General features: G+C 37.3%; 1 pseudogene across 1 annotated transcript; it reads left to right on the forward strand.

Annotated features, from left to right (window-relative positions):
• The first annotated feature begins 24635 nt into the window (after positions 1-24635).
• On the forward strand, positions 24636-26539 carry LOC308551997 (influenza virus NS1A-binding protein pseudogene; annotated as a pseudogene). Its single transcript has one exon. The product of its transcript is annotated as an influenza virus NS1A-binding protein pseudogene (transcript).
• Positions 26540-26822: the final 283 nt, after the last annotated feature.

Genomic DNA, 26822 nt, shown 5'->3' on the forward strand with positions numbered 1-26822 from the left:
AAATGTGTAAACGTTTCTCAGAAAATTAAAAATACGACAACTTTCTGACCCAGAAATTCCAGTTTGGAAAATATGTCTAATGCAACCCAAAACATTCAGTTCAAAAGAATATATATGCACCTCTATGTTCCTTGCAGAGTTATTTTAAATAGCAAAGTAATGGTAGCAACAAAAGTGCCCATCAATAAACAAGTAAATAATACAATAGTACATATACAAAATGGAATACTCCTCAACCATAAAACAGATTGAAATCTTAGTTTTTGCAGCAGCATTTATAAACTCAGAAGCTATTATGCTAAATGAAATGTCAGTCACAGAACAAGAATTACCACATGATTTAACTTATATGTGAAATCTCAAGAACAAAATAAGCTAAATAGAAGCATATTCATAAATACAGAGGACAGACTGACAGTTTACAGAGAAGATGGGGAGACTGAGTGAAAATGGTGAAGGAATTAAAAGCATATATTGGTAGTTACAAAATAGTCACAGGCATGTAAATTAAGCATGGAGAATATAGTCAGTAATATTTTTTTACGTTTGTATGGAACCAGAAGCGTACAGAAATATTGACCACTTTTTAAAGTACATTATTGTCTATTTGTTATGCTATACATCTGAAAGTAATATAGAATAATATTGAATACAAACTGTAATTGAGAATATAAAAGACTAAGTCTCAATTTTATTGCTTGCTTACATGAGGAGATAACCAGTTTTTGTTATAAATTATTTTGTAGATAATGGCCAATAAAATATTTGTTTATAGGATGAGAGGCAAGATGGCTGCAGTCTAGGTAATTTCCATCTGCTTGCTCTCAGCACCAGACTGGACTTGTGGTTAAACTAGAGAACATTCAACTTGCAATAATCAGTTGAAAAATAGCTGATATAAAATAGTGTGAGCACAGAAAGGGGACCCCTCTCTCCTCTAGGAAACCTTGACTGACAAAGATATCCCTTCTGGTTTTAAACTGCTGCACTTGGGTATGGGACCATGGCCAGCCATAATTCCACAATTCAGCCCCGATTCCACTCGGTATCTCCACCCCTCCTACAAGTCTCAATGTGTTTCTTCAGTTTCTTAGCTGTAGGAATTCTGTTCAGCTAGATTTCAGCAGGTTCTGAAGGATGGTTGCTCTATATTTTAGTTGTAAATGTGATATGCTTGTGGGAGGTGGTGGGTTCCACAGTTACCTATACCACCATTTATTGTCTCTTCTTTACTCTATGTCTTTTTGCAATTTCCTATAGTTTTCAGAGTATAAGTTTTTTAACTCCTTATTAACTTTATTCCTAAGTACCTTAATTTTTTTGGTGCAGTGGTAAATAGAGTAGTGTTCTTAGTTTCTCTTTCTGAGAGTTCATTATTGGTGTATAAGGATGCCATCAATTCCTGGGTGTTAATTTTGTGCCCTGCTACCTTGCTGAATTCATTTATTAAATCTAGTAGGATTTTGGTGGAGTCTTTACGATTTCCTATGTACAATATCATGACATCTGCAAATAATGACAGTTTTGTTTCTTCCTTTCCAATTTGGAGGCCTTGTATGTTTTCTTGATGTCTGACCACTGTGTCTAGGACTTCCAGTACTATGTTGAATAAGAGTAGTGAAAGTGGACACCCCTGTCTTATTCCTGTTCTTAGGGGAATGGCATTATTTCTTACCTATTGGATATGATGTTGGCCAGAGACTTGTCATATATGTACTTTATTATGTTGAGGTATGTTCCCTCTATTCCCACTTGGCTGAGAGTTTTTAACAAAAATGTGTGTTGGATTTTGTCAAATGCTTTTTCTACACCTATTGATATGATCATGTGATTTTTGTCTTTCAATTTATTTATGTGAAGTATCACATTTATTGACTAGCAAATATTATACCAGCCTTGTATCCGTGGAATAAATCTCACTTGGTCATAATGTATGATCTTATTCATATATTGCTGGATCCAACTTGCTACTATTTTATTGAGGATTTTAGTATCTATGTTCCTCATGGCTATTGGTCTATAAATCTCTTTCTTTGTAGTGTCTTTATCTGGTTTTGGAATTAGGCTAATGCTGGACTGGTAAATAGCTTGGAAGTGTACCTTCTTCTTGGACTTTTTGAAATAGCTTAAGGAAGATAGGTATTAGCTCTTCTTTGAATGTTTGGTAAAACTCCCCTGTGAAGCCATCTGGACCAGGGTTTTGTGTGCCATGAGTTTTTGATTACTGCTTCAACTTCATCAGCATTTATCAGCCTATTCATATATCCTGACTCTTCCTGATTGTGTTTTGGAAGGTGGTGTTTTTCTAGGAATTTGTCTATTTCATCCAGGATGTCCAGGTTGGTGGAGTATAGTTGTTCATAGTATATTCTTATAATCCTTTGTATTTATGTTGGGTCAGTTACTTCACCTCTTTTATTTTTTATTTTATTATGGTCCTCTCTGTTTCTTGATGAGTCTGGCTAAAAGTTCATCAATCTTTTGTATCTTTACAAAGAACAAACCTTTGAATTCATTGATCTTTTGTATTTTTTTTTTTTTTAGTTTCTATGTCATTTATTTCTATGATCTTTATAATTTTCCTCTTTCTACTTATTGTGGGCTTTTCTTATTGTTCTCTTTATAAGTCTTTAGGTTGAAGGGTCAGAGAGTTTACTGAAGTTTTTCTTGTTTTTTGAGGTATGCATGCGGTGCTATGTATGAACTTCCTTCTCAGGACTGCTTTCATTGTGTCCCACAGATTTGGTGTTGTGTGTTAATTTTCATTTGTTTTCAGAAAGTTTTTGATTTCTTCCTTGATCACTTTGGCAACCCATTCATTGTTTAATAATATGCTATTTAGCCTCCATGTGTTTCAATAATTTTTAGTGTTTTTAATGCAGTTTATTTCTAATTTGATGCCATTGTGGTCTGAGAGAATGATTGATATGATTTCAATCTTCTTGAATTTGTAGAGGCTTGTTTTGTGTCCTAACATATGGTCTATCATTAAGAATGTCCCATATGCAGCTTTAAGGAGATTGTGTATCCTGCAGCTTTAAGATGGAATGTCCTGTAATGTCAATTAAATCCATGTGATCTAGTGTGTCATTTAAGATCACTGTTTCTTTGATGATTATTTTCTGGAAGATCTATCCAATGAAGTCAGTGGGGTGTTAAAGTCCCTTACTATGACTATGTTGCTACTGATCTCTCCCTTAAAGTACTCCAGCCATTTTTTATAAATTTAAGTGCTCCTATGTTGGGTGCATATATATTTATCAGTGTTATCTCCTCTTGTTGTATTGATCCCTTTACTATTACATAACAACCTTTCTTGTCCCTCATTCTGGTCTTCATTTTGAAGCCTATTTTGTCAGATATGAGTATTTGCTACCCCAGCATTTTGTTTATTTCCATTGCATGGAAAAATTTTTCCCATCCCTCACTCTCATCTTGTGTGAGTCTTTTATTTGGAGGTGGGTCTCTTATAGACAGCATATATTTGGGTAATATATTTTTTTTATCTCTCAACTACTCTATATCTTTTTATTGCAGCATTTAATCCATTTATATTTAGGGTTAATATTTATTATTGCCATTTCAATTCTTTATGCATATGTTTGTCTCTATTTATACTTCTAATTACAGCAGTTCCTTAAACATTTTTTGCAATGGCAGTTTGGTGATGAAAAACTCCTATAACCTTTTTTTTTTTTTTTTTTTTTTTTTTTATGGGAAGCTCTTTATTTCGCCATCTATTTTGAATGATAGCCTTGCTGGATAAAGTCATCTTGGTTTCACATCCTTGTTTTGCATTACCTTGAATACTTCTTGCCATTTCCTTTTGGCCTATAGAATTTCTGATGAGAAGTCAGCTTACAGCCTTATGTGTGCCCCTTTATAAGCAACAGATTGCTTTTGTCTTGCTGCCTTTAAGGTTCTCTCTTTTTCTTGAATTCTTAGCATTTTAATTATAATGTGTCTGGGCATGGGCCTCTTTGGATTCTTCTTGCTTGGGACTCTCTGTGCCTCCTGAACTTGTGTGACTTTTTCCTTGCCCAGGTTAGGAAAGTTTTTTGCCATTATTTCTTCAAACAGATTCTCTAATCCTTGCTTACTTTTGACCTCTTCTGGTCATCTTATGCTGCAAATATTGTTACATTTCATGTTGTCCCACAGCTCCCTTAAACTGTCCCCCTGGTTATTTTTTCTTTTTGGGTCTCTGATTGGATGATTTTTTTCTAACCTATCTTCTAATTCACTTATCTGATCCTCAGCTTCCTCTAATCTCCTGTTTATCCCTTCCAATGTATTCTTTATTTCTGCTATGTCATTCTTCATTTCCTTCATAGTTTCCCTCTCTTTTCTCATCATCCTTATTATCAGTATTCTAAACTCTATCTGATAGGTCACCTTTTTCCATTTCACTTAGCTCTTCTTCTGGGAACTTCTCTTGTTCTTTCATTTGGGGCTTGTTTTGTCTCCCAAGCTGGCTGCCTATTTGGGTTTGTTTCTATGTATGAGGTTTTTTGTTTATTTGTTGCTTCAATTTCAGCAGTTATCAGTCTATTAAGTTTTTATGACTCTTCCTAAATCAGTTTTTGAAGATTGAATGTTTCAATAAACATATCGCACTCAGTGGGCAAAAACTAAAACCATTGCCCTTAAGAACAGGAGCAAGACATGATGTTCACTTTTAACACTCTTATTCAACATAAAACTGGAAATCCTAGCCACAGATATCAACCAAGAAGGAAAAATTAAAGGGGATCAAAATTGGAATGCAGGAGGTAAAATTCTCATTATCCACAGATGTCAAGATATTGTACACAGAAAACTCCACTAAAAACTACACAGATTTAATAAGTGAATTCAGCAAAGCACAGGATACAAATTAAGATTCCAGAAATCAATGGCATATTTATGCACCAATATTCAACTCTGAGGAAGAGTAACAAAAATCAATCCCATTTACCATTGCAAATAAATAAATCAATAAAAAGATACTTAGGAATAAACTTAACCAAGAAGGTAAAATACCTGTATTCATAAAAATACAAGACACTTCTAAAAAGAAATAAAAGAAGATACAAACAAGTGGGAACATATACCATGTTCATAAATTTGAAGAATTAACATCATTGAAATGTCTATAATATGCAAAGCAGTCTATTGGTTCAATGCAATCCCTATGAAAATACATTCAGCATATTTTGCAGTTCTAGAATATATATTTCAAAAAGTTTTATGAAACCAGAAAAAACCTCAAATAGCTGCAGCAGTCCTAAGAAAAACAAAGTGGGAGAAATCACAATACCAGATATCAAACTATACTACAAAGCCAAGGTAATCAAAACAGCCTGGTACTGGCACAAAAACAGACACTAGATTAATGGAACAGAACATAGACCCCAGAAGTCAACCCATGTCATTATGGTCAATTAATATTTGACAAAGGCGGCAAGAGCATACAATGGAATAAAGGCAGTACCTTCAATAAATGGTATTGGGGAAAATTGGAGACACATGCAAAAACATTAAACTAGACCACCATCTTACACCATCCACAAGAATAAACTCAAAATAAATAAAGGATTTAAATGGAAGTCATGAAACAATAAAAGTCCTAGAAAAAAACATAGGCATTAAAATCTCAGACAACTCATTTAGCAGAATTTTTGCTGATACATCTCCAAGGACAAGAGACATAAAGGAAAAAATAAACAAATGGGACCACATCAAACTAAAAGGCTACTACTGCACAGCAAGACAAAAAACAACAACAACAAAAAACCATCACCAAAATGAAAATGGAACCCACAGTATAGGAGAACATATTTGCTAATGATACATCTGAGAAGGGGTTAATTTCCAAAATACATAACTCATACAATTCAACAAAAGGAAGACAATCACATTTAAAAATGTGCAGAGTAGCAGGCAACTTAACAATAGCTAAGATCTGGAAACAGCCCAAGTGCCCATCAGTAGATAAAAAAGCTGTGGGACATTTACACCTTGGAATACTATGCAGCTCCTGAAAAAAAAAGAAGGATCTCTTACCCTTTGGGACAGCATGGGTGGAACTAGAGAATATTATAAGTAAAATAAGCATCAGAGAAAGACAAGTATCACACGATCTCACTCATATGTGGAATATAATGAAAAAATAAACTAATGAATAAAATAGACCCAGAGACACAGAAGCATGAAACAGACTAACAAATCTCAGAGGAAAGGTGAAGGGGGGTGGGGGGTGGGGGGTGGGAGAGATTAATCAAAGAACTTATATACATTTATGCATAATCAATGGACACAGATAATAGTGTGGAGAAGATCTGGAGGTACAGCAGCTAATGCCATGTGGAAGGGTCAGTGGGGGAAAAGAGGGATATCTGTAATAATTTCAATAATAAAGATAAATGAAGAATGGGGGACAGAGTACCTGAATAGACACCTTTCTAAGAAGGACATACGGATGGCAATAGACATGACAAAGTGCTCAACATCACTAATCATCAGGGAGATGTAAATTAAGACTACATTAAGATATCACCTCACACCTTCCAGAATGGCTACCATTAATAAACCAACAATAAAAACTGCTAGAAGATATGGAGAATGTATATGAATAGAAAGAGGAGGGTATTTTTTTCTATACAGTTATCTTGCTAGATTTTGGTGCACTAAGGGACCTAGCTATTCATTTTCCCAGCTTTTGGTGCACTCAGGGCTCTATCCCTTTATCTTTCTAGCTTTTGGTGTGCTGGGGTCCTGTCACTGCTGAGCAACAAAAGCTCATATTTTAAGAGATGATGTTGCTCATGGGCATACAAAGTAAGACCTATTGTGCAGGCAATAAAATGTACAGTGACTGTTATACCTGATAGCACAGTGGAAATTGTATGAAATCAGAAACTGGGAAGACTATGCCCAGCCGGGCATGACTCAGCAGTTGAGCGCTGACCTGGGATTCAGGCGATTGGGGTTTGATTCCTGGTCAGGGCACATGCCAGGGTTGTGGGCTCAATCAATGACTCTCTCATCATTGATGTTTCTACCTCTCTCTCCTTTCCTCTCTCTGAAATCAATAAAGGTATATTTTTTTAAAAAAAAGGAAGGAAGGGAGGGAGGAAGGGGAGGGGAGGGGAGGGGAGGGGAGGGGAGGGGAGGGGAGGGGAGGGGAGGGGAGGGGAGGGGAGGGGAGGGGAGGGGAGGGGAGGAAGGGGAGGGGAGGAAAGGAAAGGAAAGGAAGGGAGAGGGAGAGGGGAGAGGGGAGAGGGGAGAGGGGAGAGGGGAGAGGGGAGAGGGGAGAGGGGAGAGGGGAGAGGGGAGAGGGGAGAGGGGAGAGGGAGGGAGAAAGAAAGAAAGAAAGAAAGAAAGAAAGAAAGAAAGAAAGAAAGAAAGAAAGAAAGAAAGAAAGAAAGAAAGAAGAAAGAAAGAAAAGAAAGAAAGAAAAAGAAGAAAAAGAAAGAAAGAAAGAAGAAAGAAAAGAAAGAAAGAAAGAAAGAAAGAAAGAAAGAAAGAAAGAAAGAAAGAAAGAAAGAAAGAAAGAAAGAAAGAAAGAAAGAAAGAAAGAAAGAAAGAAAGAAAGAAAGAAAGAAAGAAAGAAAGAAAGAAAGAAAGAAAGAAAGAGAAAGAAAGAAAGAAAGAGAAAGAAGAAATGAGACAGAAACTAGGAAGACTAAAGAATCTCCATGATCAGTTCCTGAGCAGAGATTTGAGAGGCACACCCAACAGCGGGATAAATTTGCCAAGGAATTCACTGTCTGGGAAATGTAGACTAAAATAAAAAGTCATTTTCCTCAAGCAATGCTGCTTTATCCATATGTGGTGGGTCCAAAGCTTTATTCTTGTGAGCTTTAAGGAAGAGTGTGTTGTCAGCAGGATGTCATAGGGATACTAATCGCTATTCAGAACCTTGAGTCTTCTGGTCTTTATTAAGACTCAGTCTCCCAGCTGGAATGGGTATAAGGGCTAATTATATAGGTAGATGAATTTGCAAGGAGAAAACTTGTGCAAAATTATTAGTGTTTGCACTAGATGTTGTACATATTGTTTGATTTTGATTCAAGTTTAAAGGGTGTGTTCTTAGAACAGAAACTTGGAAGGGTCTCCTATAAACTTTTTCAAAAGGGCTTAATTCAAGCCTGCTTTAGGGCATTACCCTAATTCAGGGCAATGCAATATGGAGTGCCTGGACTGATTTCAAATGTGTTTCCTGACATATTTTCATCAGGATCTTCTTTATTGTGTCATTCATTTTCTCAGTCTTCCCTGTAAATTGGGGTCTTCAAGACGTATGTAGTTTCCATAGAATCCATAGTACCTATACTATCTCCTGGGAGATTTCTGAGCTGAACAATGGTTGATTGTAGTCTTGGATGCTGTAAAAGGTTCTAAAACTAGGGATTATTTCTTTGAATAAAAATTTAAAGTTTCTTATGCTTTAGGCATCTGTGTAAAGTCAACTTGCCAGTCCTCAAATGGGCATTTCCCTTTACGTTGTACTACCTCTCCTTTTGGGGCATGTCTGTCTTAGGACTGTTTTGGGCCCATATATGACAGACTTGGGTAATCTTGAGAAAGGTCCTTTGTAAATTAGGGTCCTTCAAATGTGATCTAATGAGGTCCATTAAAGCATTCCTTCCATAATGTGTTCGTTCTTGTAGGTGTTTGAGGATGGCGTACACTAGAGTTTCAGGGAGGAAGATCATACCATGAGTGTTGATCTTCCATGTAGAATAAGGGTCAGTGTTAGAGAATTCCATTCACAGGCCTCCTCCTCATCCCATTATGTGTAGTGGAATTTAAATTCTGACAAGTCCAGGTGGGGAATTAGAGTCACCAAAAGTGGTGACCCTCTGGTGGTTTGTCATGCTGCTTAATCAGCAGTTTGGTTTCTCTGGCTTGTTTGGAAACCATTCTTCTGGTGTCCTGGGCAGTGAGAAACCAAGGATGTTAACTTGGTTTCTGTATTATATTCAGGCTATTCTGCTAAAGTGCCCTTTTTTTAAGCCCTTGCAATATGTACCTTTTTAAAAGATGTTCTAGGAAGGCGAGGTCCCAAATATTTGTGTCTCATTTGGCTTTTGTCAATTGAATTGAACTTGATGGTTTGGAGATCCTGTTGGAACTCTCTTGATCGAGGTGATGAGCCTCTTAATTAGCTTTGCTTATAACTAGCCTCCTTTCATATGCCACTAGCAGAATGTTAAAAAGAGCCTGTACATCTGCCCAGTTTGGATGATGAGTGACAAAAGTGGAGGTGATAGGATCAGCTATTTTCTGAGTATACTTTCTATCTGAGAGACAAAAAACTAGAAAGATGAATGGATAGGCCTGTGTGGCAGGTGTCTGGTAGTCTCCCAGGGAATGTGGCTCCTGAGTAAAACCATTTTATGTGACACCAGCACCTGTCTCATGAGTTTGGCTTTTATTGTGGTAGGCAACTGAACCTTTATTTTCTTTTTGTTCAGTTACAGTTTTTCGTGATTATAGTGTGACAGCATTGCTCTTGATAAGTTCTTCAGGGTTCAGGTTGAGGTCTCAGTTCCCTGTGTCAGGCTAATCCCAGGAGAGTGGGACTATGGTGATTTCCCAGCAGCTGTTGTGAGCATCTTTGGGGGGTTTTTCCTACACTCCTTCTCAAGGCATCAGCTACTTGAAACACCTGGCTGCTGAGAGAAAATGTATTTTGGGGGATAAAAGGTGAACTCCAAGCCTAGGTAAGTTGAACTGGCATGCTCACTGCAGAGTCTTCTTTTTCTGCTACTTGGGCTTTGTGCTTATTGGACTTTGTGCCACTTTAATTTTGTGATATTTGGGCCTTGTTAGGATGATTGCAGTATCAGTTGACAGGAGATAAGACAGTAAGATTTTCTCGTGAGCATTTGTTTGGAATAATAGAATTATGGAAAGAAGATTTGTTAATATATTCCTAAATTTCCTGGGGTTTTCTATGGTTATGGCTTTGGGTTTGTACTTATGTGCCATCCAGGGTTGTTCTGTTTTTACTCTGGAATGGAGCCCACTGGGCTGAATTTCAGTAGATTTGTTCACATATAGCTATGACCTAACGACAAAGAAGGAACTGATTTTCTATTTTAACACTGCTTAGCCTATGCGTACTTTAGACCATGGAGAAAAGTGGCCCCTAAATATTTCCCTAAATTACTACACCATCACTCAGTTGGAAATGTTTTTCCAAAAATCAGGGAAATGTAACGAAATCCCTTATGTCTAGGCATTTATGTATTTACACAGAAAGGATTCAGCAAAGAAAGGAAAAGTCTAATGACACAGAGAAGATAACTGGCTTCAAAACCCTTCCCTAAGGCACAGGAAGAAAAGGTGGAGACCTAGCTTTTTTCCCTTGATAATCAGCAACTCCTGAGGCAGCAGCTCAGGCCTGACTAATGGTCACAGGGTCTGTCAGGGTAAATATGTCTTGATCTAAGTTATGTTTCAGTTTCTGAGCCCTAAGGTAGAACAGTTCCCTGACTGCTTTCCCATGATGCCTGACTGAGAGATGCCTAAAAAAGGACCCAGTGTTAGAAGCAGGAGGATTTCTCCCTTTTTCTCCTCATTGATCCCCTCCAACCTGCATCTGCGCCCCCCCCCCCAGGGCCTTCCCCACACTGTTGTTTGTGTCCACAGGTTATGCATATAAGGTCTTTGATTAATCTCTCCCCACCCACTCCCAACCCTGCCTTTCCAGGGAATTTTATCAGTCTGTTCCATGCTTCTATGTCTCTGGATCAATTTTGTTCTTCAGTCTACTTTGCTTATTAGATTCCACATATGAGTGAGATCATGTAAAACTGAATCAAGAAGAATCAGAAAACCTGAATAGGCTAATAACACTGATGAAATCAAAACAGCAAAAAAAACCCTCCCACCAAACAAAAACCCTGGTCTGGACAGCTTCACAGGGGAGCTTTCTAATTTTTTAAATTGTAGGGTTAGATAGTTTACTAAAAATTTTTCTAGCTTTTTGAGGTAGGCCTGCAGTGCTATGAACTTCCCTCTTATGACTGCTTTCACTGTGTCCCATAGATTTTTGGGTTGTTGTGTTAGGTTTTTCTCAGGGTAAGAATCCACCTCCAGCCATCTTGGCCAATACTCCCTGATATGCTGTCTACAGTACCAAGGTCTCATGTGGAGACACATACCTTACTGCGTGAAATTTAAAATATGCTTTTTTTTTTTCCCTTCCCAGGATATTTAATTCCTTATATATGTTAAACTTTGAATGGCATCATTCAGAGACTAAAAACATAGAATAATTTACTTTAACATTTTCTTCCAAAGATTCAGGGGCAGTGTTTATTTGGAAATATTTGGCCGAAACCTTTTTTTCACCTGAGGATATGTTTTCATTGATTTTAGAGAAAGAGGAAAGGGAGGGATAGAGAAAGAGAGAAACAATGATGTGAGAAACATTGATCCATTGATCAGTTGCCTCAAGGATCAGAGCTGCAACTTGTGTATGTGCCTTCACTGGGAATCAATGAGCTTTCTGTACACTGGATGATGCTCCAACCAACTGAGCCACACGGGCCAGGGCTAACAAATGGCATTTTACTGCAATATGTAGATGATTGCTCCATATTGCTATTAGAACAAAACAGGAGTCTGATATAAATACTGTAAAAACGATAACATTTTTGTCTAAAAAGGTTATAAAGTATCTTCCCATAAGGCCCAAATCTCTCTTCAATATTTGTCCTGATACCTAGAACTTGCTTTGAAGAGGCTACTGAATCTCTCACTGCACCCCAGAATTATAAACAGTTCAGGAGGTTTTTAGAATCTGGATCTCAAATTATTAGCTGATTGCAAAACCACTCTATGAAGGTCTAAAGAGAAAATAAAGGAACTCTTCCACTGAAAGACTGACTGTCAAAGTACTTGGAAACCACAAAAAAAGAATTATAACAGGCCCCTTCCTTGGGACTTCCTAATTTTAAGCTATCTTTTTCTTTGTACATGAAAGACTGGAATAGCCTTCAAAGTTTTTACTCAAAAAATTGGGGCCATATAAAATTCCTGTAGCCTATTTCTCTTAACAATAGATTCAATAGCCAAGGGATTGCCAAGTTGCTTAAGAGGAATAGCAGGCACTGCCTTCTTGGTACAAGAAGCTTCTAAGCTGACCATGGGACAACAAATAAACATGTTGACACCTCATTAAGTACAAGCAGTTTTAAAGGTGAAGGCCCATCACTGGCTTATTGGAGAAAAGCTAATAAAGTATGTCTTTCTTTTAAACACTCCAGACATACCTTTGCAGGCACATGAAATATTAAATGTAGCCAGTTGGCTTTATCCATAAAAGGAAAATACTTCACATCAATGCATAAAAATAATAAATAAAGTATATTCAAGTATGCCAGACTTACAAGATAAGTTTTGCAAAACCCTGACCCTGAATGGTACAAGGATGAGAGAAACTCCTCAGAACAAAAAATTTGAAGGGCAAGATACACAATAATGAGCCTCTAATATATTATAGAGGCTAAGGCTCTTTATCCCTCCACATCATAACAAAAAGCAGAATTAATAGTTTTAAGATGAACACTACAAATGGGAGATGGAAAATGGATAAGCATGTATACTGATTTCAAATATGGCTTTTATATTTTACATGCTTATGTTGCAATTTGGAAAAGAAAAATGCTTACTACTAAAACATCTCCCATCAAACACAAGAAATTAATGCTAAAATTACTAGAGGCTGTTGATATGTCACCAGAAATGGTTATGATTCATTGTAAAGACCAGTAGAAGATGTTCAGGCAAAACATCAGGGCAATAATAATGATGACAGAATAGTTAAGCAAGAAATTTGTACCAAGGCCCTGAACCATAAAAATGACATTAATTATTGAACCCTCCACTATTATGTATCAGCCCTAGTATTTCTCCACAGATAAAAGCACAGCAGAAACCAAAGAAACTGCAGCAGCATTAGCACCTCAAGGATGCTTTACTTATCATGAAAACATTAAGGTGACTCACAAGTACCATGAAAAGAATGATCAAAATTACTGGAGATACTCTCACAAAGCTTACAGATGTCACATAATTCTTTGGCTAATGTTGTGTTGGACAATAAGAGCGCCTTAGAACACATTGTATCTGAACAAGAGTGGGTCTACACAGCTATTAACTCATTGTATTTTACTTGGATAAAGCCATCTGGGCAAATAGGAATATATGTTAAAGCTATCTATTAGGAGGCCAAATGGCTATATAAGTTTAATCAAGAGGGATAATAAATGGCATAAACCTTTTACCAGCTATTACTCTATCTGCTTAACCAGTTTTTCTACTGGTACCTATACTGATTATAATTCTTTTTTTTTTTTTTTTTAATTTCACATGAGGATACGTTTGTTAACTTTTTGGAAAGAAAGAGAGGAAAACATCAAATGATTGCCTCCCATATTTGCCCCAACTAGGGATCAAACTCACAACCTAGGTATATGCCTTAACTGGGAATCATACCTGGAAGCTTTAGATGCATGGAATGATGCACCAACCACCTGAGCCATCTGGCCAGGACTTTAATGATGCTTTTAATTGTTGCCCTATGCTTGTTCAAACTATTGATAGAAAATGTATAGCTTCTAGGTTACAACAATTCCAATATTAATGCAAGTTTACAAAACTATGGCCTTGGGAAAAAATGGCATCCCTCATTAACACAGACAGAAATAATTTTTACTCATTAATGTAGGTAGGGTCTACAAGCCCTTTTCAGCTCAAATAATTATAGAATGTAAATCTTTAACCTTAATCAACTCAAAAGAATGAAAAGAATAAAAATCATAGGAGAAAATGGGACAGTTTAGGGGTAACATCTGGACTATATCTTGACCAAAAGAACTACATCTTGTAGGTCTATGGCTCCTCAGTAAAATTTCATAGTTAAAATTAACCTAACCACATTTTTAAATTTAAAAAAAATGGACAGCAGCAACATTCTTTTTATTGAATTTATTGAGGTGACATTGATTAATACAATTATATAGGTTTCAGGTGTACAATTCTGTAATGAATATATATCATCTATATATTGTAAGTAACCTTCTCAATATCATGTTCTGAAAATAGCTGTTTTGTCAATTAAGTCATAATTGGAATATTTTCACAGGCATTCTTTCATAGGCCCTTTGAGTGATCTACTAACCATAAAAACATCTTGTGACCAACCCTGGATTAACTGACACAAGGTGACACTTGTGGGACAATTGAATCCTAAGCCCTATACCCATCCCAAGGGCTTTAGATAAGCCATTCACAAGAACCCCTTAGGAAGTCTGAGATCAGTGCTCATTTCTGGGATTTTAGACTCAAGAGCCTGACATCCAATGTCTGGTAACTCTTGGAAAGATGCTTCCCTAAATAAAATTTGAAGCAATCAATGTTCTTTACAAATAATTGTAGTTAATAACAAATCCTAAATATTTTATAACATTTGTTTATCATATTAACACTTGTTAACGCTCATGTTTCTTAATATTGAGACTATATAGTGTGCTGTTTCTTGTATGGGACATAAAAATGTAAACATAAAATAGTTATGAAAATTTTAAAGTCACCACTTGATTTTGTATTCTGCTAGTCACACAAAACACTAGTTTGAGAAGATATGTGGAGAAAAAGGGGCCACATGCTAACCTGACAAGCTCAGGGAAGGTCTGAATGGTGACCTTGCAAAATCAAAGACCAAAATCAAGGAATAGTCATAAATTAAAACTTTTAAACTAAAATCAGTTTAAGGTGGGTAGTCATGTCCTAGGTAGTATCTTCCCTGACAAAGGTTAATCTTTACCTTAACTAAGCCTATCTATTGTCTTTTGCATCTATGATAACATTCCTTTGGAATGTCAGGGTAACTCACTCCTCCCCCTTTTTTAAAATAATTTTTCAGGGCCCAACAACTTTTCTTTATAAATATGTCTTTATTGATTTTAGAGAGAGGAGGGGATGTAGAGAGAACAAGAAACATCAATGATGAGAGTCATTGTTGTATGCTTCTTGCATGCCCTCTTCTGGGGATCAAACCCAAAACCTGAGCATGCGCCCTGACCAAGAACTGTGATTTCCTGGATCATAGGTCAGTGCTCAACTGCTGAGACATGCAGGCCAGGCAAGGTAACTCCCCTTTTTCCAGACCTCTCAGGACACACCAACCCACCAAGGTGTGGGTATATTTAAAAAAAAAAAAAAAAGATAAAAAAGGAAAGAATATATCCTTTATATATCCTGGCTATAGGACTGATAATAGTGAAAAGCACAATGAAATAACAATGAGAGGATTTGTGGTTTCTGCCCTGGTGTATTGGCTTTGTCCCCTGGATGTGGAAAAAGGGAAGTTACACTGACATTCCAAATTCATTTATTGTAGAGGCAAAAGATAATAGACAGGCTTATTTAAGGTAAAGATTGACTTTCCCAGAGAAGATTCAGATCTAGGACATGGCTACCTGACATAAACTACTTTTAGTTAAAATGTATTAATTTCAGACTATCCTTGGTGCTTACTTTTAGGTCTCTGAGTTTTCAAGGCTGCCACTCAGGCATTCCCTGATGTAGCCAGGTTAGCATGTGGCTTCTTTTCCTTCACATATCCCCCTTAGTCATAAATTAATTCAAAGGATGCATTGATGTCCAACTTTCTGGCTGGATAACAAGATTCCATGGAGCTATAAAGGCTCATTCATAGAAAGTCTCAGTGTGAAGATTTGTCTTGCTAAACAATAGACCATTGGGCATCAGGCAAAACCATGACCTTGGACAGAAGTCAAGACCAATTTTTCTTTCCTCCAAAGTAAAAGGTAGGTAAATGGTAGACAGTCGGGTCTTTATTAAGGCCTTTATTAAGAGACATGCTCTGGATTATTTCTAACCCATAAACTATTATGATTCAGGTTTCTATTTCTCCTCTCCCTTCCTCTCTCTGAAATGAATAAAAACATATTTTTTTAAAAGAGAATTTTGTGAGTTTATTTGAGCCAAACTGTAGACAAATGCCAAAAAGCAGAATTTCAATCCATTGAGATAATGCTCTAGAGAACGGCAGTTTTGCACCTTGTTTTTTACAGTTGAGAGGAGATGTAAATTGTTACAAGACATTCACTGATATGATAGATGAGGGGGCAGGAGAAAGCAAAGCTTCAGGAAAACCTCCGGGGTTGGATAAAAAGTAAAATGATAGACACACACTTCATTTACTTAGGTGGGTACAGGATAGTTAATAGTCAACAATTAACTCAATAACAACAAGGGGATTTTTGTTCCCCACAGGTGCCTGTGCTTTGAGGGATCCAGAAAAAGAAAACTTACTTTGACATTCCAACCATATGTTATGGTAGATTAAAAAAAAAATACATGTTATTGTTGCGGCCAAAGACAATAGGCTCAGTTAAGGTATAGACTGACTTTGTCAAGGAAGATACTGGCCTAGGACATGACTACCCACCATAAACTACTTTTAGTTAAATGTTTTAATTTCAGACCATCCTTTGTGGTTATTTTAGGTCTTTCAGTTTGCAAGGCCACCATCAGGCCTTCCCTGAGCTAGTCAGGTTAGCATTTTGCCCCTTTTTGTCCACACTGTCCTTCTGGACTCTGGAATTTAAAATGGTAATTGTAATGTACATTATTATAATCTTATAGCCTTGGTACTTCCAACATCCTAAAAAATGTAAGATTGCAACTTCCAGCTACATGTCTAGTAGAATCAAATTAATAAAAGCAATTAAATGTTTCCAATGGGAAGTAAGTGGCCCATAGTAAATTGAAACCCATCTCATGATCAGATTATATAAACTGAAAATGTACATTGTCTTAAGCTATAATACTAGATGCAAAAAAAAAAAAAAAAATTGAGACAGGCAACAAAACCCATCCCAAAAGACTGGAAGACAGCAAATATATCTAATACATAAATATAAACACTAAGACTTACCAAAATGAGAAGACAAAGAAACAACCCCCAAATTAAGGAAAAGAAAAAAATCATCAAAAAAGTCTTTGATGAGATGGAGTTAAGCAAGTTATCAGAAACAAAGTTCAGAGTATTGCTTATGAAGATGAAAAGGAACTTAACAAGAAAAGCAAGGCACTAGATGATAAGATCAAGGGCCTTAGTGAAAACATGAAAAAAACAGATATGTGACATAAAAACCAGGCAGAAATAAAGAATGCTGTATCTGATATCAAGAATACACTGGAAGGAATTAAAAGCAGGCCCAATGAAGCAGAGGACAGAATAAGTGACTTAGAAGACAAGGTAGAAAAATCACTCAATCAGAGCAGAAAAAAACAACACAACAGTTAAAAAATATGAGCACAGTCCAAGGGAGATTTGGGACAACATGAAGTGAAACAACATTCACATTATAGGAGTGCCAGAGGGGGAGGAAAGAGAGCAAGGGATAGAGAACTTGGTGAAGGAAATAATGACAAAAAACTTCCCTAGGTTGGCAAGGGAGAAAGCCACACAAGTTCAGGAAGCATAGAGGGTTCAAAAAAAAAAGGGACCCAAAGAGACCCACTCCAAGTCACATCATAATTAAAATGGCAAATGTCAAGGACAAAGAGAAAATATTAAGGGCTGCAAGAGAGAGACAAGCAATGACCTACAAGGAAATCCCCAAATGGCTGACAGCTGATTTCTCAACAGAAACTCTTCAGGCCAGAAGGGAGGGGCATGAAGTCCTCAAAGTAATGAAAAGCAAGAACATGCAACCAAGATTGCTTTATCCAGCAAAGCTATTATTTAAAATTGAAGGTAGCCCGGCTGGGCATGGCTCAGCAGTTGAGCATTGGCCTAGGATCCAGGCGATTGGGGTTTGGTTCCCGGTCGGGGCATATGCCCGGGTTGCGGGCTCTATCAATGACTCTCTCATCATTGATGTTTCTGTTTCTTCCTCTCCTTTCCTCTCTCTGAAATCAATAAAGATATACTTTTTAAAATAAAATTGAAGGTAAAATAAAGAGCTTCCCAGACCAAAAAAAAAAAAAAAAAGGCTAAAGGAGTTCAGTACCACTAAACCACCCTTGCAAGAAATGTTAAAAAAAAAACTGCTCTAAGAAAAAGAAATAGTGAGAGAAAGTACATCAGCATAAAGGGAAAAAAAGGCATTAAATAAGTTTATATCAAGAGTAATCTTAAATGTAAACAGAATAAATGATCCAATCAAGAGACGTAGAGTAGCTGAGTGGATAAGATAACAGGCCCCAAATATATGTTGTCTACAAGAGACCCATCTAAGAGCAAAAGATTCACACAGGCTAAAATTGAAGGGATGCAATAAAACATTCCATGCAAATGGAAAGGAAAAGAATAACCTGGAGTAGTAATACTTATTTCTGACAATACAGACATCAAAATAAAGACTATAACAAGACACAAAGATGGTTACCACATAATACTAAAGGGATCAATCCAACAGAAGGAAATAACCCTTATAAACATTTATGTTTACCTAAATATATAAAAAATTTCTTGGTGGACTTTAAGGGGGAAATTGACATCAACACAATCAGTGGGGGACTTTTACACCATACTGTCAGCATTAGAGAGATCATAAGACAAAAAAGGAACTGGGAACACAGACCTTAAATAACTCACTAGACCTAATGGATTTAATTGACATTTACAAAACATTTCATCCCAAAGCAGCAGAATACACATCCTTCTCAAGTGCACAAGGAACATTCTTAAAAATAGACTACATATTAGGGCACAAGGCAAGTCTCTAAAATTACAAGAAGATTGAAATCATATCAAGCATGTTCTTGGATCATAGTGCCATGAAACTAGAAATCAACCACTACAAAAAAACTCAAAAATATTCAAACACATGGAGGCTAAATAGCATGCTATTAAACAATGAATGTGTTACCAATGAGATCAAGGAAGAAATCAAACACTTCCTGGAAAAAAAATGAAAATGAACAGACTGCAACCCAAAATCTATGGGACAACCCGAAAGCAGTCCTGAGAGGAAAATTCATAGCATTAGAGCCTATCTCAAGAAACAAGAAAAAGCTCTAATGAACCATCTAACTCAACAACTAAAAGAACTAGAACAAGAACAGCAAGAAAAGTCCCAAGGAAGCAGAAGGAAGAAAATAATAAAGAGCAGAAATTAATGACATAGAGACTAAAAACAAAATACAAAAAACAACAACAATGAAACCAAGAGCTGGTTCTTTGAAAAGATAAAAAAGATTGAAGCACCATTAGCCAGACTTACTAAGAAACAAAGAGAGAGGACCCAAATAAATAAAATCAGAAATGAAAGAAAAAAAAAAGCAATATATCAACCAACACAAGAGAAATAGAAAGGATTGTAAGAAAATATTATGAGCAACTGTTTGCCAACAAATTGGACAACATGGGGGAAATGGGCAAATTCCTAGATGCATACAATCTTCCAAAGCTGAATCAAGAAGAGGCAGAAAACCTGAATATGCCGATCACAACTAATGAAATTGAAGCAGTAATCAAAAAACTCCCAGCAAACAAAAGTGCTGGACCAGGTGGATTTACGGGTGAGTTTTACCAAACATTTAAAGAAGAATTAACACCTATTCTATTGAAACTATTCCAGAAAATTCAAGAGGAGGAAAAATTCCCAAACTATTTTTATGAGGCCAGCATCATCCTAATCCCAAAACCAGATAAAGGCACTACAAAGAAAGAAAATTACAGGCCAGTGTTTCTGATGAACATAGATGCTAAATCCTCACTAAAATCCTAGCAAACCAGATCCAGCAATACATTAAAAAATCATACACCACGACCAAGTGGGATTTATTCCGGGGATGCAAGGCTAGTACAACATCCACAAATCAATAAATGCGATACATCATATAAGCAAAGTGAAGGACAAAAATCATATGATTATATCAATAGAGAAAAAGCATTCAAGAAAATCAAGCACCCATTTCTGATAAAAAGTCTCAGCAAAGTGGGAATAGAGGGATCATACCTCAACCTAATAAAGGCCATATGTGACAGACCTACAGACACCATTATACTCAATGGGCAAACACTAAAACAATTTTCATTAAAAACAGGAACAAGACAGAGATGTCCACTTTCACCACTCTTATTCAACATAGCACTGGAAGTCCTAGTCACAGCCAACAGACAGGAAGAAAACATAAAAGGTATCCAAATTGGAAAGGAGGAAGTAAAACTGTCCTTGTTTGCAGAATATGTTATATTGTACATAGAAAACCCTAAAGACTCCATCAAAGTACTACTAGATTTGATAAATGAATTTGGCAAGGTAGCTGGATACAAAATCAACATCCAGAAGTCAGTGGCATTCTTATACGGCCAACAATGAACTTTCAGAGAGAGAAACAAAAACAATACCATTTACCATTACAACTAAAAAAATATGATACTTAGGTACAAACTTAACCAAGGATATAAAAGACCTGTACTCAAATAACTATGGGACACTGGAAAAAGAAATAGAGGAAAATATAAACAAGTGGAAGAATATACCATGCTCATGGATTGTTAGAAATAATATCATTAAAATGTCCATACTACCCAAAGCAATTTATAAATTCAATGCAATTTTTATTAAAATACCAACAGCATATTTCACAGACCTAGAACAAACATTTCAAAAATTAATGTGGAACCAAAAAAGACCCCAAATAGCTGCGGCCATCTTAAGAAAACAGAACAGAGTGGCAGCAATCACATTACTGGACATCAAACTGTACTACAGAGCCAGTGTAATAAAAAAGGCCTAGTATTGGTACAACAACAGACATATAGATCAATGGCACATAACAGAGGCCCCAGAAATAGACCCCAGCCATTATGGTCAGTTAATATTTGACAAAGGAGGCAAGAGCATACAGTGGAGTAAGGACAGTCTCTTCCATAAGTGGTGCTGGGCAAATTGGACAGATACTTGCAAAAGAATGAAACTAGACCACCAACTTTCACCCTACACAAAAATAAACTCAAAATGGATAAAAGACTTAAATGTAAGTCATGAAACCATAAAAATCCTAGAAGAAAACATAAGCAGTAAAGTCACAGACATCCCACATAGTGGACTTTTCACTGATACATTTTCTAGGGCAAGAGAAACAAAAGAAAAAATAAACAAATGGCACTACATCAAACTAAAAAGCTTCTGCACAGCAAAAGAAAACAGCCTGAAAATACAAAGGAAACCCATGGTCTGGGAAAACATATTTGCCAAGGATGTATCTGATAAGGGGCTAATTTCCAAAGTATACAAAGAACTCATAGCCTCAGCAAGAGGAAGACAAACAACCCAATTAAAAAATGGGCAAAGGACCTGAATAGACACTTCTCCAAAGAGGACATACAGATGGCCCAGAGACACATGAGAAAATGCTTAATGTCACTAATCATCAGAGAGATGCAAATTAAAGCCACAATGAGGTATCACTTCGCACCTGTCAGAATGGCTCCATCAACAAATCAACAAAAGACCTGTGCTGGCGAGGGTGTGGAGAAAGGGGAACCCTAGTACACTGCTGGTGGGAATGCAGACTGGTGCAGCCACTATGGAAAACAGTATGGAGGTTCCTCAAAAAATTAAAAATGGAGCTGTCTTTTGATGCAGTGATTGCACTCCCAGGAATGTATCCTAAGAATCCTGAAACACCAATCAGAAATGATATATGCACCCCTATGTTCATAGCAGCACAATTTACAATCGCTAATATCTGGAAACAGCCCAAGTGCCCATCAGTAGACGAGTGGATAAAAAAGCTGTGGGATATTTACACCATGGAATACTACACAGCTGTAAAGAAGAAGAATCTAGTACCCTTTGGGATAGTATGGATGGACCTGGAGAATATTATGCTAAGTAAAATTAGCCAGGCAGAGAAAGACAGATATCACATGATCTCACTTATACATGCAATCTAAAGAGCTTAAACTGATCAACTGAATAGATTCATTGATATGGAAGCAGAGATGAGACTGACGAATGTCAGAGGGATGGAGGAGGACGGGTGGGTGGAGGGGGAGAGAGTAACCAAAGAATTTGTATGCAAATATGCACAACCCAAGGACATAGACAATGGTGGGGAGAGGGACTGGGGAGGGGGAAGGGATGGAGTGGAACAGGTCATTGGGGAGAAAAAGGGACATGTCATATTTTAAATAAAAATAAAAATAATAATAATAAATAATATGTATATAAAGACTTCTCTTTACTTTTCTTATAAGGTATGTCTAGTGGTAATGATGATGTTTTCATTTTTCTGAGGAACTCTTTATTTCCCATTCATTTTTGAAGGACAGTTTTTTCAGGTAATATATTTTGAGTGGCAGTTTTTCTTTTCTTTTAGTACTTTGACTATATCATCCTACTCTTTTCTAACATACAAGATTTATGCTGAGAAATTCACTGACAACTTTATTTGGTTCCTTTGTACATGACAAGTTGATTTTCTGTTGCTTTCAAAATGTTGTTTGTCTTTGATTTTTGACAATTTGACCATAATGTACTTTGGTGTAGACTTTCTTGAGAATCTATACTTTATAAATAGGGATGCCCATTTCCCTTCCCAGATTTGTGAAGTTTTTAAATCATTACTTACACAAATAAGTTTTCTTCTCCTCCTTCTTCTTCATCTTCCTGCTCCTCCTCGTTTTCTATCTCCCTCGTGTGTGTGTGTGTGTGTGTGTGTGTTTCTATGCCTTCCATAATGTGCATATTGGTTCATAGGCACACTGGCTCTAGCACCCAGGCACAAAGTACTAAAATATTCAGAGATCAATATATATGGAAAATAATCATTTGGGAAATGAGATCATGTCACAAAGGAAAGGAACAATATGTTTTAAAGTATAGTAATTGAGAAGGTCACATGAATGGCCATAGGTGAACACATGCTCAGAAAAAATGTTATGAGGACCCTAAGCTTGTACCACTGGCTGGCTATTAGGTCCTCTAGAAACAAGAAAAGACAACAGAATTGTTCTAATGGTTGAAATATTGGCCAAACAAAGCCAGTGGGATCTTTTTGTCTCTCTTTTTTGAAAATCCTTCTGTATTTGTTTGCTCTGGGTATTTAAAAGCAAAAAACAAAAACAAAAAACTATGCCATGTAGATGATAATCAAACATAGTATACATATTGATATTCACATTCCACCAAGAATACAGACATGAAAGAACAGTTAAGGAAAGTGACTTAGGAAGCTTAACAATAACGCACAACAACAAACCTTCTGAGGGGTAGGATGAGATAAGGGGAGAAAATGCTATTTTTCAGTGTTGCTACATCATAATATTCAAAATGTCCACTTGTATGCAAATACATAACAAGGCAATCAGTGAAAGAAGATAGTATGGTCTACTAAATCATGGGTAGAAGGGAGGGAGGGAGGGAAGGAAGGAAGGAAGGAAGGAAGGAAGGAAGGAAGGAAGGAAGGAAGGAAGGAAGGAAGGGAGGGAGGGAGGGAGGGAGGGAGGGAGGGAGGGAGGGAGGGAGGGAGGGGGGGGAGGGAGGGGGGAGGGGAGGGGGGGAGGGGGAGGGGGGAGGGGGGGAGGAGGGGGGAGGAGGGGGGAGGAGGGGGGGAGGAGGAAAATCTATTAGAGTTTTGTATAAGGAAGCCCTGGCATAGGACTTCCTATACACAGACATTGAATCAATTGTGTTACACATATTCAAAGAACTGAGGAATATAAAAATCAAACAAAAATACAAAAAAGTAAAAGAAATTAGAATAAAGATATCTCAGCAGAAAGAATGATGAATAGTAGTAATAGAAATAATACTACTTGTGAAATTATAAAAAGAAATCTCTAAATTCAGGAGTTGAAAATTATCATAATTTAAATATAAAAGTCCTAGAGCTATTTAATACAGATTTGAATGGGCAAAAGAAAAAATCAGAAAATGTAAATGTTGCCAAATTGACACACATTATGAGAAACAGGATGAGAAAATAATTAAATATTTATATGGAGCATAAGAGATCTGTGGAACATCAACTCAACCAACAAACAGAAATTAAAGCTATTATGGTCTTTCATGTAAGGTCTTTGATGCAATAACCTATTAAAAATTGAGTCAAGAGCAGTGTTTCTGGGATGCGCATGGAGGTTGGTCCGTCAGAGCTACTTGAGCAGTTTCTCCGCCTGTGCTGCTTCCGCGTAGCTGTGCCAGCGAGCAAGCGAGCGAGTCCCAGCAAACTGTCGGTGGCGCTCCCCTCTCCTGGCAACCTCAGCTAACTGACTTCTGGTCCTCCCGCTCAATCACTTCCCCTCTCCGGGGCCTCGAGGCGCTTTCTGTTGGGCCTGTTCCTGCCCGCTTCCTGCTGCTCCCGGGCAAAGCTCCAGGGATGAGTTTTTCCATCTCTTCAGATGATGCATGAGTATCACAGATGAAATTCATGTCTATAACTTTTAAGGACCTGATTTCATCATTCCAAGCCTTATAGTTTTGGAATCACGATTAGAGCTTAGGACACCACTGCCTTCACTGCAACCACCTGTTTTCATACCTCAACGAAGTGCTGAGTTTTAACACTCCTTTGCTCTTGGATTATTTAAGACGTCCCAGAAGTACATTTTTCACCAGTATAGTAGCCAAATTTAAAAGGAAAAAATGATTCCCAATGGATATTTAATGTTTGAAGACAAAAATTTCATTGAGTCTTCTGTTGCAAATTAAACGCCCTGAGGAAAAGTGGCCAGTTCTGTGGTGGTCTGCAGTCATGAGATGTTAGCACACAGCAGTCCTGGCTTGCTGCAGTCCCTATTTATTTGAAATCTTTAATGGTGACAGTTATCCTAATAGAGTTTCTCATGTTAAATTTGATTATCTCAATCCAGAAGCTATTGAAGTCTTGTTGAATTATCCCTATACTGTACATTTGAAAGCTGATAAGGAATTGGTAAAAGCTGTTTATTCTGCAGTCAAAAAGCTGAAGATAGACCAAGTAAAGGAGGTGTGTGGTGATTATTTACTGTCTAGAGTGAATGTTACCAGCTGCATCTCCTACTGGAACTTCGCAAGTTATATGGGAGACTCCCGTTTGTTGAATAAGGTTGATGCACATATTCAGAAGCATTTGTTACAAATTTCCAAAGAGGAAGAGTTTCTCAAACTTCCAAAGCTAAAGTTGGAGTTAATGCTTGAAAATAATGTTTGCTTGCCCAGCAATGGCAAATTATATACAAAGGTAATCAACTGGGTGCAGCGTAGCATCTGGGAGAAAGGAGACAGTCCGGAAGAGCTGATGGAAGAGGTTCAAACCTTGTACTACTCAGCTGATCACAAGATGCTTGATGAGAACCTACTAGATGGACAAGCTGAGGTGTTTGGCAGTGACAATGACCACATTCAGTTTGTGCAGAAAAAGCCACCACATGAGAATGGCCATAAGCCGGTAAGTAGCAGTTCTACTGGGTCTCTCTTCTCCAAATGCCATGGTACAAAGACTTTGCATGAGTGGAAAATTGTTGCTTCAGAAAATCCATCAAATAACACTTTCTTGTGCCTGGCTGTGCTGGATGGTGTATTCTGTGTCATTTTCCTTCACAGGCAAAACAGCCCACAGAGCTCACCAACAAGTATTCCAAAACTAACTAAAAGTTTAAGTTTTGAGATGTAGTCAGATGAGCTGATAGAAAAGCCTATATCGCCTATGCAGTATGCATGGTCTGGTCTGGGATGGCAGAGATGAATGGCAAACTCATAGCTGCAGGTGGCTATAACAGAGAGGAATGTCCTTGAACAGTTGAATGCTATGAGCCACATACAGATCACTGGTCCTTCCTTGCTCCCATGAGAACACCAAGAGCCCTATTCCAAATGTCTCTAATGATGGGCCAGCTGTATGTGGTTGGTGGATTGAACAGCCACTCAGATGACACGAGTTGTGGAGAGATGTATGATCCAAACATAAACGACTGGGTTCCTGTTTCAGAATTGAGAACTAACCATTGTAATGCTGGAGTGTGTGCTCTGAATGGGAAATTATACATCCTTGGTGGTTCTGATCCATATGGTCAGAAAAGACTGAAAAATTGTGATGTTTTTGATCCTATAACAAAGTTATGGACAAGCTGTGCTCCTCTAAACATTCATAGACACCAGTCTGCAGTCTGTGAACTTGGTGGTTATTTGTACATAATCAGAGGTGCAGAGTCTTGGAATTGCCTGAGGACTAGAGCATTGCAATCCTGAAAATTACACCTGGACTTTAATTGCACCCATGTATGTGGCTAGGTGAGAAGCTGGAGTAGCTGTTCTGGATGGAAAACTATTTGTCGGTGGTGGCTTTGACAGTTCTCATGCCATCAGCTGTGTGGAGATGTATGACCCAACTAGAATTGAATGGAAGATGATGGGAAACATGACTTCCCCAAGGAGCAATGCTAGGATTGCAGCTGTGGGAAACACCTTTTATGCATGGAAGGGTTTGATAGCAATGAATTTCTGAATACCGTAGAAGTCTATAACCTTCAAATGAGTGGAGCCCCTATACAAAGATTTTCCAGCTTTAACAAATTTAAGATTCTTTCAAACTAACAGGATTAGTGATGTAACTGTGTTTAGTAGAGGTACATTTGTGGACAAGGAGGGTGGGTGGGTACAGAGGTTGCTAACAGCAATGCAAAGCTTTTTCATATTGCATATTATTAAACATGCTGTACATACTTTTTGTGTTATTCGAAAAGGAATGCAAAGTTGAAGGTCTGTTTTGTGTATTTTTAGGACTACTTTGGTTATTTTACTTTTTGGAAGTTGATACTGTAAAAGAATAAACCAAGACTTGATTGGGTACAT

Source organism: Miniopterus schreibersii, assembly GCF_964146895.1.
Source record: "Miniopterus schreibersii genome assembly, chromosome: Y".
Lineage (NCBI taxonomy): Eukaryota > Metazoa > Chordata > Mammalia > Chiroptera > Miniopteridae > Miniopterus > Miniopterus schreibersii.